This window comes from Arachis ipaensis, chromosome B6 (assembly GCF_059453495.1).
Source record: "Arachis ipaensis isolate K30076 ecotype BB chromosome B6, ASM5945349v1, whole genome shotgun sequence".
In the NCBI taxonomy this organism is placed as follows: domain Eukaryota; kingdom Viridiplantae; phylum Streptophyta; class Magnoliopsida; order Fabales; family Fabaceae; genus Arachis; species Arachis ipaensis.
Window position 1 is genome coordinate 66,609,062 of NC_142441.1, and position 9,793 is coordinate 66,618,854.

Here is a 9,793-nt window from a genome sequence, read left to right on the forward strand (position 1 = left end):
GCCCGCAGGGATTCGCAGCTCGACTTACCCTACGTCGCAAAACATGCATATGATAATTATGTGCGCATATTATAATAGGTGTGATCATACCAGCACTAATGCAACGGATCCCATCAGAACTCCGCAGTTAAGCGTGCTTGGGCGAGAGTAGTACTAGGATGGGTGACTTCCTGGGAAGTCCTCGGGTTGCACCTCTTTTTTTTTTTTTTTTTTTTTTACGTCGTGCTTACCCTCGTTCTTTAAACGGCGCTATCTTGCACAGTTTAGTTAAAGCGAGTCTCAATGACCTGATTTTAGGCAAGCTCCCACGGGCCCAGCAGGGATTTGCAACTCGACTTACCCTACGTCGCGAGACATGCATATGATAATCATGTGCGCATATTTTAATAGGTGCGATCATAACAGCACTAATGCACCGAATCCCATCAGAACTCCGCAGTTAAGCGTGCTTGGGCGAGAGTAGTACTAGGATGGGTGACCTCCTGGGAAGTCCTCGTGTTGCACCTCTTTTTTTTTTTTTTTTTTTTTTTTTTTTTTTTTTTTTTTTTTTTTTTTTTACGTCGTGCTTACCCTCGTTCTTTAAACGGCGCTATCTTGCACAGTTTTGTTAAAGCGATACTCAATGACCTGATTTTAGGCAAGCTCCCACGGGCCCCGCAGGGATTTGCAACTCGACTTACCCTACGTCGCGAGACATGCATATGATAATTATGTGCGCATATTTTAATAGGTGCGATCATACCAGCACTAATTCACCAGATCCCATCAGAACTCCGCAGTTAAGCATGCTTGGGCGAGAGTAGTACTAGGATGGGTGACCTCCTGGGAAGTCCTCGTGTTGCACCTCTTTTTTTTTTTTTTTTTTTTTTTTTTTTTTTTTTTTTTTTTTTTTTTACGTCGTGCTTACCCTCGTTCTTTAAACGGCGCTATCTTGCACAGTTTTGTTAAAGCGAGTCTCAATGACCTGATTCTAGGCAAGCTCCCACGGGCCCCGCAAGGATTTGCAACTCGACTTACCCTACGTCGCGAGACATGCATATGTTAATTATGTGCGCATATTTTAATAGGTGCGATCATACCAGCACTAATTCACCGGATCCCATCAGAACTCCGCAGTTAAACGTGCTTGGGCGAGAGTAGTACTAGGATGGGTGACCTCCTGGGAAGTCCTCGTGTTGCACCTCTTTTTTTTTTTTTTTTTTTTTTTTTTTTTTTTTTTTTACGTCGTTCTTACCCTCGTTCTTTAAACGGCGCTATCTTGAATAGTTTAGCTAAAGCGAGTCTCAATGACCTCATTTTAGGCAAGCTCGCACGGGCCCCGCAGGGATTCGCAGCTCGACTTACCCTACGTCGCAAGACATGCATATGATAATTATGTGCGCATATTATAATAGGTGTGATCATACCAGCACTAATGCACCGGATCCCATCAGAACTCCGCAGTTAAGCGTGCTTGGGCGAGAGTAGTACTAGGATGGGTGACCTCCTGGGAAGTCCTCGTGTTGCACCTCTTTTTTTTTTTTTTTTTTTTTTTTTTTTTTTTTTTTTTTTTTTTTTTTTACGTCGTGCTTACCCTCGTTCTTTAAACGGCGCTATCTTGAATAGTTTAGCTAAAGCGAGTCTCAATGACCTCATTTTAGGCAAGCTCGCACGGGCCCCGCAGGGATTCGCAGCTCGACTTACCCTACGTCGCAAGACATGCATATGATAATTATGTGCGCATATTTTAATAGGTGCGATCATACCAGCACTAATGAACCGGATCCCATCAGAACTCCGCAGTTAAGCGTGCTTGGGCGAGAGTAGTACTAGGATGGGTGACCTCCTGGGAAGTCCTCGTGTTGCACCTCTTTTTTTTTTTTTTTTTTTACGTCGTGCTTGCCCTCGTTCTTTAAACGGTGCTATCTTGAATAGTTTAGCTAAAGCGAGTCTCAATGACCTTATTTTAGGCAAGCTCGCACGGGCCCGCAGGGATTCGCAGCTCGACTTACCCTACGTCGCAAGACATGCATATGATAATTATGTGCGCATATTATAATAGGTGTGATTATACCAGCACTAATGCAACGGATCCCATCAGAACTCCGCAGTTAAGCGTGCTTGGGCGAGAGTAGTACTAGGATGGGTGACTTCCTGGGAAGTCCTCGTGTTGCACCTCTTTTTTTTTTTTTTTTTTTTTTACGTCGTGCTTACCCTCGTTCTTTAAACGGCGCTATCTTGCACAGTTTAGTTAAAGCGAGTCTCAATGACCTGATTTTAGGCAAGCTCCCACGGGCCCCGCAGGGATTTGCAACTCGACTTACCCTACGTCGCGAGACATGCATATGATAATTATGTGCGCATATTTTAATAGGTGCGATCATACCAGCACTAATGCACCGGATCCCATCAGAACTCCGCAGTTAAGCGTGCTTGGGCGAGAGTAGTACTAGGATGGGTGACCTCCTGGGAAGTCCTCTTGTTGCACCTCTTTTTTTTTTTTTTTTTTTTACGTCGTGCTTACCCTCGTTCTTTAAACGGCGCTATCTTGAATAGTTTAGCTAAAGCGAGTCTCAATGACCTCATTTTAGGCAAGCTCGCACGGGCCCCGCAGGGATTCGCAGCTCGACTTACCCTACGTCGCAAGACATGCATATGATAATTATGTGCGCATATTATAATAGGTGCGATCATACCAGCACTAATGCACCGGATCCCATCAGAACTCCGCAGTTAAGCGTGCTTGGGCGAGAGTAGTACTAGGATGGGTGACCTCCTGGGAAGTCCTCGTGTTGCACCTCTTTTTTTTTTTTTTTTTTTTTACGTCGTGCTTGCCCTCGTTCTTTAAACGGCGCTATCTTGAATAGTTTAGCTAAAGCGAGTCTCAATGACCTTATTTTAGGCAAGCTCGCACGGGCCCGCAGGGATTCGCAGCTCGACTTACCCTACGTCGCAAGACATGCATATGATAATTATGTGCGCATATTATAATAGGTGCGATCATACTAGCACTAATACACCGGATCCCATCAGAACTCCGCAGTTAAGCGTGCTTGGGCGAGAGTAGTACTAGGATGGGTGACCTCCTGGAAAGTCCTCGTGTTGCACCTCTTTTTTTTTTTACGTCGTGCTTACCCTCGTTCTTTAAACGGCGCTATCTTGCACAGTTTAGTTAAAGCGAGTCTCAATGACCTGATTTTAGGCAAGCTCCCACGGGCCCCGCAGGGATTTGCAACTCGACTTACCCTACGTCGCGAGACATGCATATGATAATTATGTGCGCATATTTTAATAGGTGCGATCATACCAGCACTAATGCACCGGATCCCATCAGAACTCCGCAGTTAAGCGTGCTTGGGCGAGAGTAGTACTAGGATGGGTGACCTCCTGGGAAGTCCTCGTGTTGCACCTCTTTTTTTTTTTTTTTTTTTTTTTACGTCGTGCTTACCCTCGTTCTTTAAACGGCGCTATCTTGCACAGTTTAGTTAAAGCGAGTCTCAATGACCTGATTTTAGGCAAGCTCCCACGGGCCCCGCAGGGATTTGCAACTCGACTTACCCTACGTCGCGAGACATGCATATGATAATTATGTGCGCATATTTTAATAGGTGCGATCATAACAGCACTAATGCACCGGATCCCATCAGAACTCCGCAGTTAAGCGTGCTTGGGCGAGAGTAGTACTAGGATGGGTGACCTCCTGGGAAGTCCTCGTGTTGCACCTCTTTTTTTTTTTTTTTTTTTTTTTTTTTTTTTTTTTTACGTCGTGCTTACCCTCGTTCTTTAAACGGCGCTATCTTGCACAGTTTTGTTAAAGCGATACTCAATGACCTGATTTTAGGCAAGCTCCCACGGGCCCCGCAGGGATTTGCAACTCGACTTACCCTACGTCGCGAGACATGCATATGATAATTATGTGCGCATATTTTAATAGGTGCGATCATACCAGCACTAATTCACCAGATCCCATCAGAACTCCGCAGTTAAGCATGCTTGGGCGAGAGTAGTACTAGGATGGGTGACCTCCTGGGAAGTCCTCGTGTTGCACCTCTTTTTTTTTTTTTTTTTTTTTTTTTTTTTTTTTTTTTTACGTCGTGCTTACCCTCGTTCTTTAAACGGCGCTATCTTGCACAGTTTTGTTAAAGCGAGTCTCAATGACCTGATTCTAGGCAAGCTCCCACGGGCCCCGCAAGGATTTGCAACTCGACTTACCCTACGTCGCGAGACATGCATATGTTAATTATGTGCGCATATTTTAATAGGTGCGATCATACCAGCACTAATTCACCGGATCCCATCAGAACTCCGCAGTTAAACGTGCTTGGGCGAGAGTAGTACTAGGATGGGTGACCTCCTGGGAAGTCCTCGTGTTGCACCTCTTTTTTTTTTTTTTTTTTTTTTTTTTTTTTTTTTACGTCGTTCTTACCCTCGTTCTTTAAACGGCGCTATCTTGAATAGTTTAGCTAAAGCGAGTCTCAATGACCTCATTTTAGGCAAGCTCGCACGGGCCCCGCAGGGATTCGCAGCTCGACTTACCCTACGTCGCAAGACATGCATATGATAATTATGTGCGCATATTATAATAGGTGTGATCATACCAGCACTAATGCACCGGATCCCATCAGAACTCCGCAGTTAAGCGTGCTTGGGCGAGAGTAGTACTAGGATGGGTGACCTCCTGGGAAGTCCTCGTGTTGCACCTCTTTTTTTTTTTTTTTTTTTTTTTTTTTTTTTTTTTTTTTTACGTCGTGCTTACCCTCGTTCTTTAAACGGCGCTATCTTGAATAGTTTAGCTAAAGCGAGTCTCAATGACCTCATTTTAGGCAAGCTCGCACGGGCCCCGCAGGGATTCGCAGCTCGACTTACCCTACGTCGCAAGACATGCATATGATAATTATGTGCGCATATTTTAATAGGTGCGATCATACCAGCACTAATGAACCGGATCCCATCAGAACTCCGCAGTTAAGCGTGCTTGGGCGAGAGTAGTACTAGGATGGGTGACCTCCTGGGAAGTCCTCGTGTTGCACCTCTTTTTTTTTTTTTTTTTTTACGTCGTGCTTGCCCTCGTTCTTTAAACGGTGCTATCTTGAATAGTTTAGCTAAAGCGAGTCTCAATGACCTTATTTTAGGCAAGCTCGCACGGGCCCGCAGGGATTCGCAGCTCGACTTACCCTACGTCGCAAGACATGCATATGATAATTATGTGCGCATATTATAATAGGTGTGATCATACCAGCACTAATGCAACGGATCCCATCAGAACTCCGCAGTTAAGCGTGCTTGGGCGAGAGTAGTACTAGGATGGGTGACTTCCTGGGAAGTCCTCGTGTTGCACCTCTTTTTTTTTTTTTTTTTTTTACGTCGTGCTTACCCTCGTTCTTTAAACGGCGCTATCTTGCACAGTTTAGTTAAAGCGAGTCTCAATGACCTGATTTTAGGCAAGCTCCCACGGGCCCCGCAGGGATTTGCAACTCGACTTACCCTACGTCGCGAGACATGCATATGATAATTATGTGCGCATATTTTAATAGGTGCGATCATACCAGCACTAATGCACCGGATCCCATCAGAACTCCGCAGTTAAGCGTGCTTGGGCGAGAGTAGTACTAGGATGGGTGACCTCCTAGGAAGTCCTCTTGTTGCACCTCTTTTTTTTTTTTTTTTTTTTTACGTCGTGCTTACCCTCGTTCTTTAAACGGCGCTATCTTGAATAGTTTAGCTAAAGCGAGTCTCAATGACCTCATTTTAGGCAAGCTCGCACGGGCCCCGCAGGGATTCGCAGCTCGACTTACCCTACGTCGCAAGACATGCATATGATAATTATGTGCGCATATTATAATAGGTGCGATCATACCAGCACTAATGCACCGGATCCCATCAGAACTCCGCAGTTAAGCGTGCTTGGGCGAGAGTAGTACTAGGATGGGTGACCTCCTGGGAAGTCCTCGTGTTGCACCTCTTTTTTTTTTTTTTTTTTTTTTTACGTCGTGCTTGCCCTCGTTCTTTAAACGGCGCTATCTTGAATAGTTTAGCTAAAGCGAGTCTCAATGACCTTATTTTAGGCAAGCTCGCACGGGCCCGCAGGGATTCGCAGCTCGACTTACCCTACGTCGCAAGACATGCATATGATAATTATGTGCGCATATTATAATAGGTGCGATCATACTAGCACTAATGCACCGGATCCCATCAGAACTCCGCAGTTAAGCGTGCTTGGGCGAGAGTAGTACTAGGATGGGTGACCTCCTGGGAAGTCCTCGTGTTGCACCTCTTTTTTTTTTTACGTCGTGCTTACCCTCGTTCTTTAAACGGCGCTATCTTGCACAGTTTAGTTAAAGCGAGTCTCAATGACCTGATTTTAGGCAAGCTCCCACGGGCCCCGCAGGGATTTGCAACTCGACTTACCCTACGTCGCGAGACATGCATATGATAATTATGTGCGCATATTTTAATAGGTGCGATCATACCAGCACTAATGCACCGGATCCCATCAGAACTCCGCAGTTAAGCGTGCTTGGGCGAGAGTAGTACTAGGATGGGTGACCTCCTGGGAAGTCCTCGTGTTGCACCTCTTTTTTTTTTTTTTTTTTTTTTTACGTCGTGCTTACCCTCGTTCTTTAAACGGCGCTATCTTGCACAGTTTAGTTAAAGCGAGTCTCAATGACCTGATTTTAGGCAAGCTCCCACGGGCCCCGCAGGGATTTGCAACTCGACTTACCCTACGTCGCGAGACATGCATATGATAATTATGTGCGCATATTTTAATAGGTGCGATCATAACAGCACTAATGCACCGGATCCCATCAGAACTCCGCAGTTAAGCGTGCTTGGGCGAGAGTAGTACTAGGATGGGTGACCTCCTGGGAAGTCCTCGTGTTGCACCTCTTTTTTTTTTTTTTTTTTTTTTTTTTTTTTTTTTTTTTTACGTCGTGCTTACCCTCGTTCTTTAAACGGCGCTATCTTGCACAGTTTTGTTAAAGCGATACTCAATGACCTGATTTTAGGCAAGCTCCCACGGGCCCCGCAGGGATTTGCAACTCGACTTACCCTACGTCGCGAGACATGCATATGATAATTATGTGCGCATATTTTAATAGGTGCGATCATACCAGCACTAATTCACCAGATCCCATCAGAACTCCGCAGTTAAGCATGCTTGGGCGAGAGTAGTACTAGGATGGGTGACCTCCTGGGAAGTCCTCGTGTTGCACCTCTTTTTTTTTTTTTTTTTTTTTTTTTTTTTTTTTTTTTACGTCGTGCTTACCCTCGTTCTTTAAACGGCGCTATCTTGCACAGTTTTGTTAAAGCGATACTCAATGACCTGATTTTAGGCAAGCTCCCACGGGCCCCGCAGGGATTTGCAACTCGACTTACCCTACGTCGCGAGACATGCATATGATAATTATGTGCGCATATTTTAATAGGTGCGATCATACCAGCACTAATTCACCAGATCCCATCAGAACTCCGCAGTTAAGCATGCTTGGGCGAGAGTAGTACTAGGATGGGTGACCTCCTGGGAAGTCCTCGTGTTGCACCTCTTTTTTTTTTTTTTTTTTTTTTTACGTCGTGCTTACCCTCGTTCTTTAAACGGCGCTATCTTGCACAGTTTAGTTAAAGCGAGTCTCAATGACCTGATTTTAGGCAAGCTCCCACGGGCCCCGCAGGGATTTGCAACTCGACTTACCCTACGTCGCGAGACATGCATATGATAATTATGTGCGCATATTTTAATAGGTGCGATCATAACAGCACTAATGCACCGGATCCCATCAGAACTCCGCAGTTAAGCGTGCTTGGGCGAGAGTAGTACTAGGATGGGTGACCTCCTGGGAAGTCCTCGTGTTGCACCTCTTTTTTTTTTTTTTTTTTTTTTTTTTTTTTTTTTTTTTTTACGTCGTGCTTACCCTCGTTCTTTAAACGGCGCTATCTTGCACAGTTTTGTTAAAGCGATACTCAATGACCTGATTTTAGGCAAGCTCCCACGGGCCCCGCAGGGATTTGCAACTCGACTTACCCTACGTCGCGAGACATGCATATGATAATTATGTGCGCATATTTTAATAGGTGCGATCATACCAGCACTAATTCACCAGATCCCATCAGAACTCCGCAGTTAAGCATGCTTGGGCGAGAGTAGTACTAGGATGGGTGACCTCCTGGGAAGTCCTCGTGTTGCACCTCTTTTTTTTTTTTTTTTTTTTTTTTTTTTTTTTTTTTTACGTCGTGCTTACCCTCGTTCTTTAAACGGCGCTATCTTGCACAGTTTTGTTAAAGCGAGTCTCAATGACCTGATTCTAGGCAAGCTCCCACGGGCCCCGCAAGGATTTGCAACTCGACTTACCCTACGTCGCGAGACATGCATATGTTAATTATGTGCGCATATTTTAATAGGTGCGATCATACCAGCACTAATTCACCGGATCCCATCAGAACTCCGCAGTTAAACGTGCTTGGGCGAGAGTAGTACTAGGATGGGTGACCTCCTGGGAAGTCCTCGTGTTGCACCTCTTTTTTTTTTTCCGTCGTGCTTACCCTCGTTCTTTAAACGGCGCTATCTTGCACAGTTTAGTTAAAGCGAGTCTCAATGACCTGATTTTAGGCAAGCTCCCACGGGCCCCGCAGGGATTTGCAACTCGACTTACCATACGTCGCGAGACATGCATATGATAATTATGTGCGCATATTTTAATAGGTGCGATCATACCAGCACTAATGCACCGGATCCCATCAGAACTCCGCAGTTAAGCGTGCTTGGGCGAGAGTAGTACTAGGATGGGTGACCTCCTGGGAAGTCCTCGTGTTGCACCTCTTTTTTTTTTTTTTTTTTTTTACGTCGTGCTTACCCTCGTTCTTTAAACGGCGCTATCTTGCACAGTTTAGTTAAAGCGAGTCTCAATGACCTGATTTTAGGCAAGCTCCCACGGGCCCCGCAGGGATTTGCAACTCGACTTACCCTACGTCGCGAGACATGAATATGATAATTATGTGCGCATATTTTAATAGGTGCAATCATAACAGCACTAATGCACCGAATCCCATCAGAACTCCGCAGTTAAGCGTGCTTGGGCGAGAGTAGTACTAGGATGGGTGACCTCCTGGGAAGTCCTCGTGTTGCACCTCTTTTTTTTTTTTTTTTTTTTTTTTTTTTTTTTTACGTCGTGCTTACCCTCGTTCTTTAAACGGCGCTATCTTGCACAGTTTTGTTAAAGCGAGTCTCAATGACCTGATTCTAGGCAAGCTCCCACGGGCCCCGCAAGGATTTGCAACTCGACTTACCCTACGTCGCGAGACATGCATATGTTAATTATGTGCGCATATTTTAATAGGTGCGATCATACCAGCACTAATTCACCGGATCCCATCAGAACTCCGCAGTTAAACGTGCTTGGGCGAGAGTAGTACTAGGATGGGTGACCTCCTGGGAAGTCCTCGTGTTGCACCTCTTTTTTTTTTTTTTTTTTTTTTTTTTTTTTTTTTTACGTCGTTCTTACCCTCGTTCTTTAAACGGCGCTATCTTGAATAGTTTAGCTAAAGCGAGTCTCAATGACCTCATTTTAGGCAAGCTCGCACGGGCCCCGCAGGGATTCGCAGCTCAACTTACCCTACGTCGCAAGACATGCATATGATAATTATGTGCGCATATTATAATAGGTGTGATCATACCAGCACTAATGCACCGGATCCCATCAGAACTCCGCAGTTAAGCGTGCTTGGGCGAGAGTAGTACTAGGATGGGTGACCTCCTGGGAAGTCCTCGTGTTCCACCTCTTTTTTTTTTTTTTTTTTTTTTTTTTTTTTTTTTTACGTC

General features: G+C 45.1%; 31 non-coding genes across 31 annotated transcripts; all 31 read left to right on the forward strand.

Moving 5' to 3' along the window:
* The first annotated feature begins 76 nt into the window (after nt 1-76).
* LOC148559648 (5S ribosomal RNA) lies at nt 77-195 on the forward strand. Its single transcript, XR_015891592.1, has one exon. It is a non-coding gene; the product is annotated as a 5S ribosomal RNA (ribosomal RNA).
* Nucleotides 196-388: 193 nt separating this feature from the next.
* On the forward strand, nt 389-507 carry LOC148559649 (5S ribosomal RNA). Its single transcript, XR_015891460.1, has one exon. It is a non-coding gene; the product is annotated as a 5S ribosomal RNA (ribosomal RNA).
* A 221-nt stretch (nt 508-728) lies between these two features.
* On the forward strand, nt 729-847 carry LOC148559650 (5S ribosomal RNA). The gene has a single exon (XR_015891241.1). It is a non-coding gene; the product is annotated as a 5S ribosomal RNA (ribosomal RNA).
* A 218-nt stretch (nt 848-1,065) lies between these two features.
* LOC148559651 (5S ribosomal RNA) lies at nt 1,066-1,184 on the forward strand. Its single transcript, XR_015889626.1, has one exon. It is a non-coding gene; the product is annotated as a 5S ribosomal RNA (ribosomal RNA).
* A 208-nt stretch (nt 1,185-1,392) lies between these two features.
* On the forward strand, nt 1,393-1,511 carry LOC148559652 (5S ribosomal RNA). Its single transcript, XR_015888822.1, has one exon. It is a non-coding gene; the product is annotated as a 5S ribosomal RNA (ribosomal RNA).
* A 220-nt stretch (nt 1,512-1,731) lies between these two features.
* Nucleotides 1,732-1,850, forward strand: LOC148559653 (5S ribosomal RNA). The gene has a single exon (XR_015889827.1). It is a non-coding gene; the product is annotated as a 5S ribosomal RNA (ribosomal RNA).
* A 189-nt stretch (nt 1,851-2,039) lies between these two features.
* On the forward strand, nt 2,040-2,158 carry LOC148559654 (5S ribosomal RNA). Its single transcript, XR_015891344.1, has one exon. It is a non-coding gene; the product is annotated as a 5S ribosomal RNA (ribosomal RNA).
* A 193-nt stretch (nt 2,159-2,351) lies between these two features.
* Nucleotides 2,352-2,470, forward strand: LOC148559655 (5S ribosomal RNA). The gene has a single exon (XR_015890219.1). It is a non-coding gene; the product is annotated as a 5S ribosomal RNA (ribosomal RNA).
* Nucleotides 2,471-2,661: 191 nt separating this feature from the next.
* LOC148559656 (5S ribosomal RNA) lies at nt 2,662-2,780 on the forward strand. The gene has a single exon (XR_015888056.1). It is a non-coding gene; the product is annotated as a 5S ribosomal RNA (ribosomal RNA).
* A 191-nt stretch (nt 2,781-2,971) lies between these two features.
* LOC148559657 (5S ribosomal RNA) lies at nt 2,972-3,090 on the forward strand. The gene has a single exon (XR_015890521.1). It is a non-coding gene; the product is annotated as a 5S ribosomal RNA (ribosomal RNA).
* Nucleotides 3,091-3,272: 182 nt separating this feature from the next.
* On the forward strand, nt 3,273-3,391 carry LOC148559658 (5S ribosomal RNA). The gene has a single exon (XR_015888067.1). It is a non-coding gene; the product is annotated as a 5S ribosomal RNA (ribosomal RNA).
* Nucleotides 3,392-3,585: 194 nt separating this feature from the next.
* Nucleotides 3,586-3,704, forward strand: LOC148559659 (5S ribosomal RNA). The gene has a single exon (XR_015890244.1). It is a non-coding gene; the product is annotated as a 5S ribosomal RNA (ribosomal RNA).
* A 207-nt stretch (nt 3,705-3,911) lies between these two features.
* Nucleotides 3,912-4,030, forward strand: LOC148559660 (5S ribosomal RNA). Its single transcript, XR_015891243.1, has one exon. It is a non-coding gene; the product is annotated as a 5S ribosomal RNA (ribosomal RNA).
* Nucleotides 4,031-4,239: 209 nt separating this feature from the next.
* LOC148559661 (5S ribosomal RNA) lies at nt 4,240-4,358 on the forward strand. Its single transcript, XR_015889627.1, has one exon. It is a non-coding gene; the product is annotated as a 5S ribosomal RNA (ribosomal RNA).
* A 205-nt stretch (nt 4,359-4,563) lies between these two features.
* Nucleotides 4,564-4,682, forward strand: LOC148559662 (5S ribosomal RNA). The gene has a single exon (XR_015888823.1). It is a non-coding gene; the product is annotated as a 5S ribosomal RNA (ribosomal RNA).
* A 211-nt stretch (nt 4,683-4,893) lies between these two features.
* LOC148559663 (5S ribosomal RNA) lies at nt 4,894-5,012 on the forward strand. Its single transcript, XR_015889828.1, has one exon. It is a non-coding gene; the product is annotated as a 5S ribosomal RNA (ribosomal RNA).
* Nucleotides 5,013-5,201: 189 nt separating this feature from the next.
* LOC148559664 (5S ribosomal RNA) lies at nt 5,202-5,320 on the forward strand. Its single transcript, XR_015891044.1, has one exon. It is a non-coding gene; the product is annotated as a 5S ribosomal RNA (ribosomal RNA).
* A 191-nt stretch (nt 5,321-5,511) lies between these two features.
* LOC148559665 (5S ribosomal RNA) lies at nt 5,512-5,630 on the forward strand. The gene has a single exon (XR_015890987.1). It is a non-coding gene; the product is annotated as a 5S ribosomal RNA (ribosomal RNA).
* A 192-nt stretch (nt 5,631-5,822) lies between these two features.
* LOC148559666 (5S ribosomal RNA) lies at nt 5,823-5,941 on the forward strand. Its single transcript, XR_015888078.1, has one exon. It is a non-coding gene; the product is annotated as a 5S ribosomal RNA (ribosomal RNA).
* A 193-nt stretch (nt 5,942-6,134) lies between these two features.
* Nucleotides 6,135-6,253, forward strand: LOC148559667 (5S ribosomal RNA). The gene has a single exon (XR_015889358.1). It is a non-coding gene; the product is annotated as a 5S ribosomal RNA (ribosomal RNA).
* A 182-nt stretch (nt 6,254-6,435) lies between these two features.
* On the forward strand, nt 6,436-6,554 carry LOC148559668 (5S ribosomal RNA). The gene has a single exon (XR_015888089.1). It is a non-coding gene; the product is annotated as a 5S ribosomal RNA (ribosomal RNA).
* A 194-nt stretch (nt 6,555-6,748) lies between these two features.
* Nucleotides 6,749-6,867, forward strand: LOC148559669 (5S ribosomal RNA). Its single transcript, XR_015890245.1, has one exon. It is a non-coding gene; the product is annotated as a 5S ribosomal RNA (ribosomal RNA).
* Nucleotides 6,868-7,077: 210 nt separating this feature from the next.
* LOC148559670 (5S ribosomal RNA) lies at nt 7,078-7,196 on the forward strand. Its single transcript, XR_015891244.1, has one exon. It is a non-coding gene; the product is annotated as a 5S ribosomal RNA (ribosomal RNA).
* Nucleotides 7,197-7,404: 208 nt separating this feature from the next.
* On the forward strand, nt 7,405-7,523 carry LOC148559671 (5S ribosomal RNA). Its single transcript, XR_015891245.1, has one exon. It is a non-coding gene; the product is annotated as a 5S ribosomal RNA (ribosomal RNA).
* Nucleotides 7,524-7,717: 194 nt separating this feature from the next.
* On the forward strand, nt 7,718-7,836 carry LOC148559672 (5S ribosomal RNA). The gene has a single exon (XR_015890246.1). It is a non-coding gene; the product is annotated as a 5S ribosomal RNA (ribosomal RNA).
* A 211-nt stretch (nt 7,837-8,047) lies between these two features.
* On the forward strand, nt 8,048-8,166 carry LOC148559673 (5S ribosomal RNA). Its single transcript, XR_015891246.1, has one exon. It is a non-coding gene; the product is annotated as a 5S ribosomal RNA (ribosomal RNA).
* A 208-nt stretch (nt 8,167-8,374) lies between these two features.
* On the forward strand, nt 8,375-8,493 carry LOC148559674 (5S ribosomal RNA). The gene has a single exon (XR_015889628.1). It is a non-coding gene; the product is annotated as a 5S ribosomal RNA (ribosomal RNA).
* Nucleotides 8,494-8,675: 182 nt separating this feature from the next.
* Nucleotides 8,676-8,794, forward strand: LOC148559675 (5S ribosomal RNA). The gene has a single exon (XR_015888099.1). It is a non-coding gene; the product is annotated as a 5S ribosomal RNA (ribosomal RNA).
* A 192-nt stretch (nt 8,795-8,986) lies between these two features.
* LOC148559676 (5S ribosomal RNA) lies at nt 8,987-9,105 on the forward strand. The gene has a single exon (XR_015891574.1). It is a non-coding gene; the product is annotated as a 5S ribosomal RNA (ribosomal RNA).
* Nucleotides 9,106-9,309: 204 nt separating this feature from the next.
* Nucleotides 9,310-9,428, forward strand: LOC148559677 (5S ribosomal RNA). The gene has a single exon (XR_015889630.1). It is a non-coding gene; the product is annotated as a 5S ribosomal RNA (ribosomal RNA).
* A 206-nt stretch (nt 9,429-9,634) lies between these two features.
* On the forward strand, nt 9,635-9,753 carry LOC148559678 (5S ribosomal RNA). The gene has a single exon (XR_015890568.1). It is a non-coding gene; the product is annotated as a 5S ribosomal RNA (ribosomal RNA).
* Nucleotides 9,754-9,793: the final 40 nt, after the last annotated feature.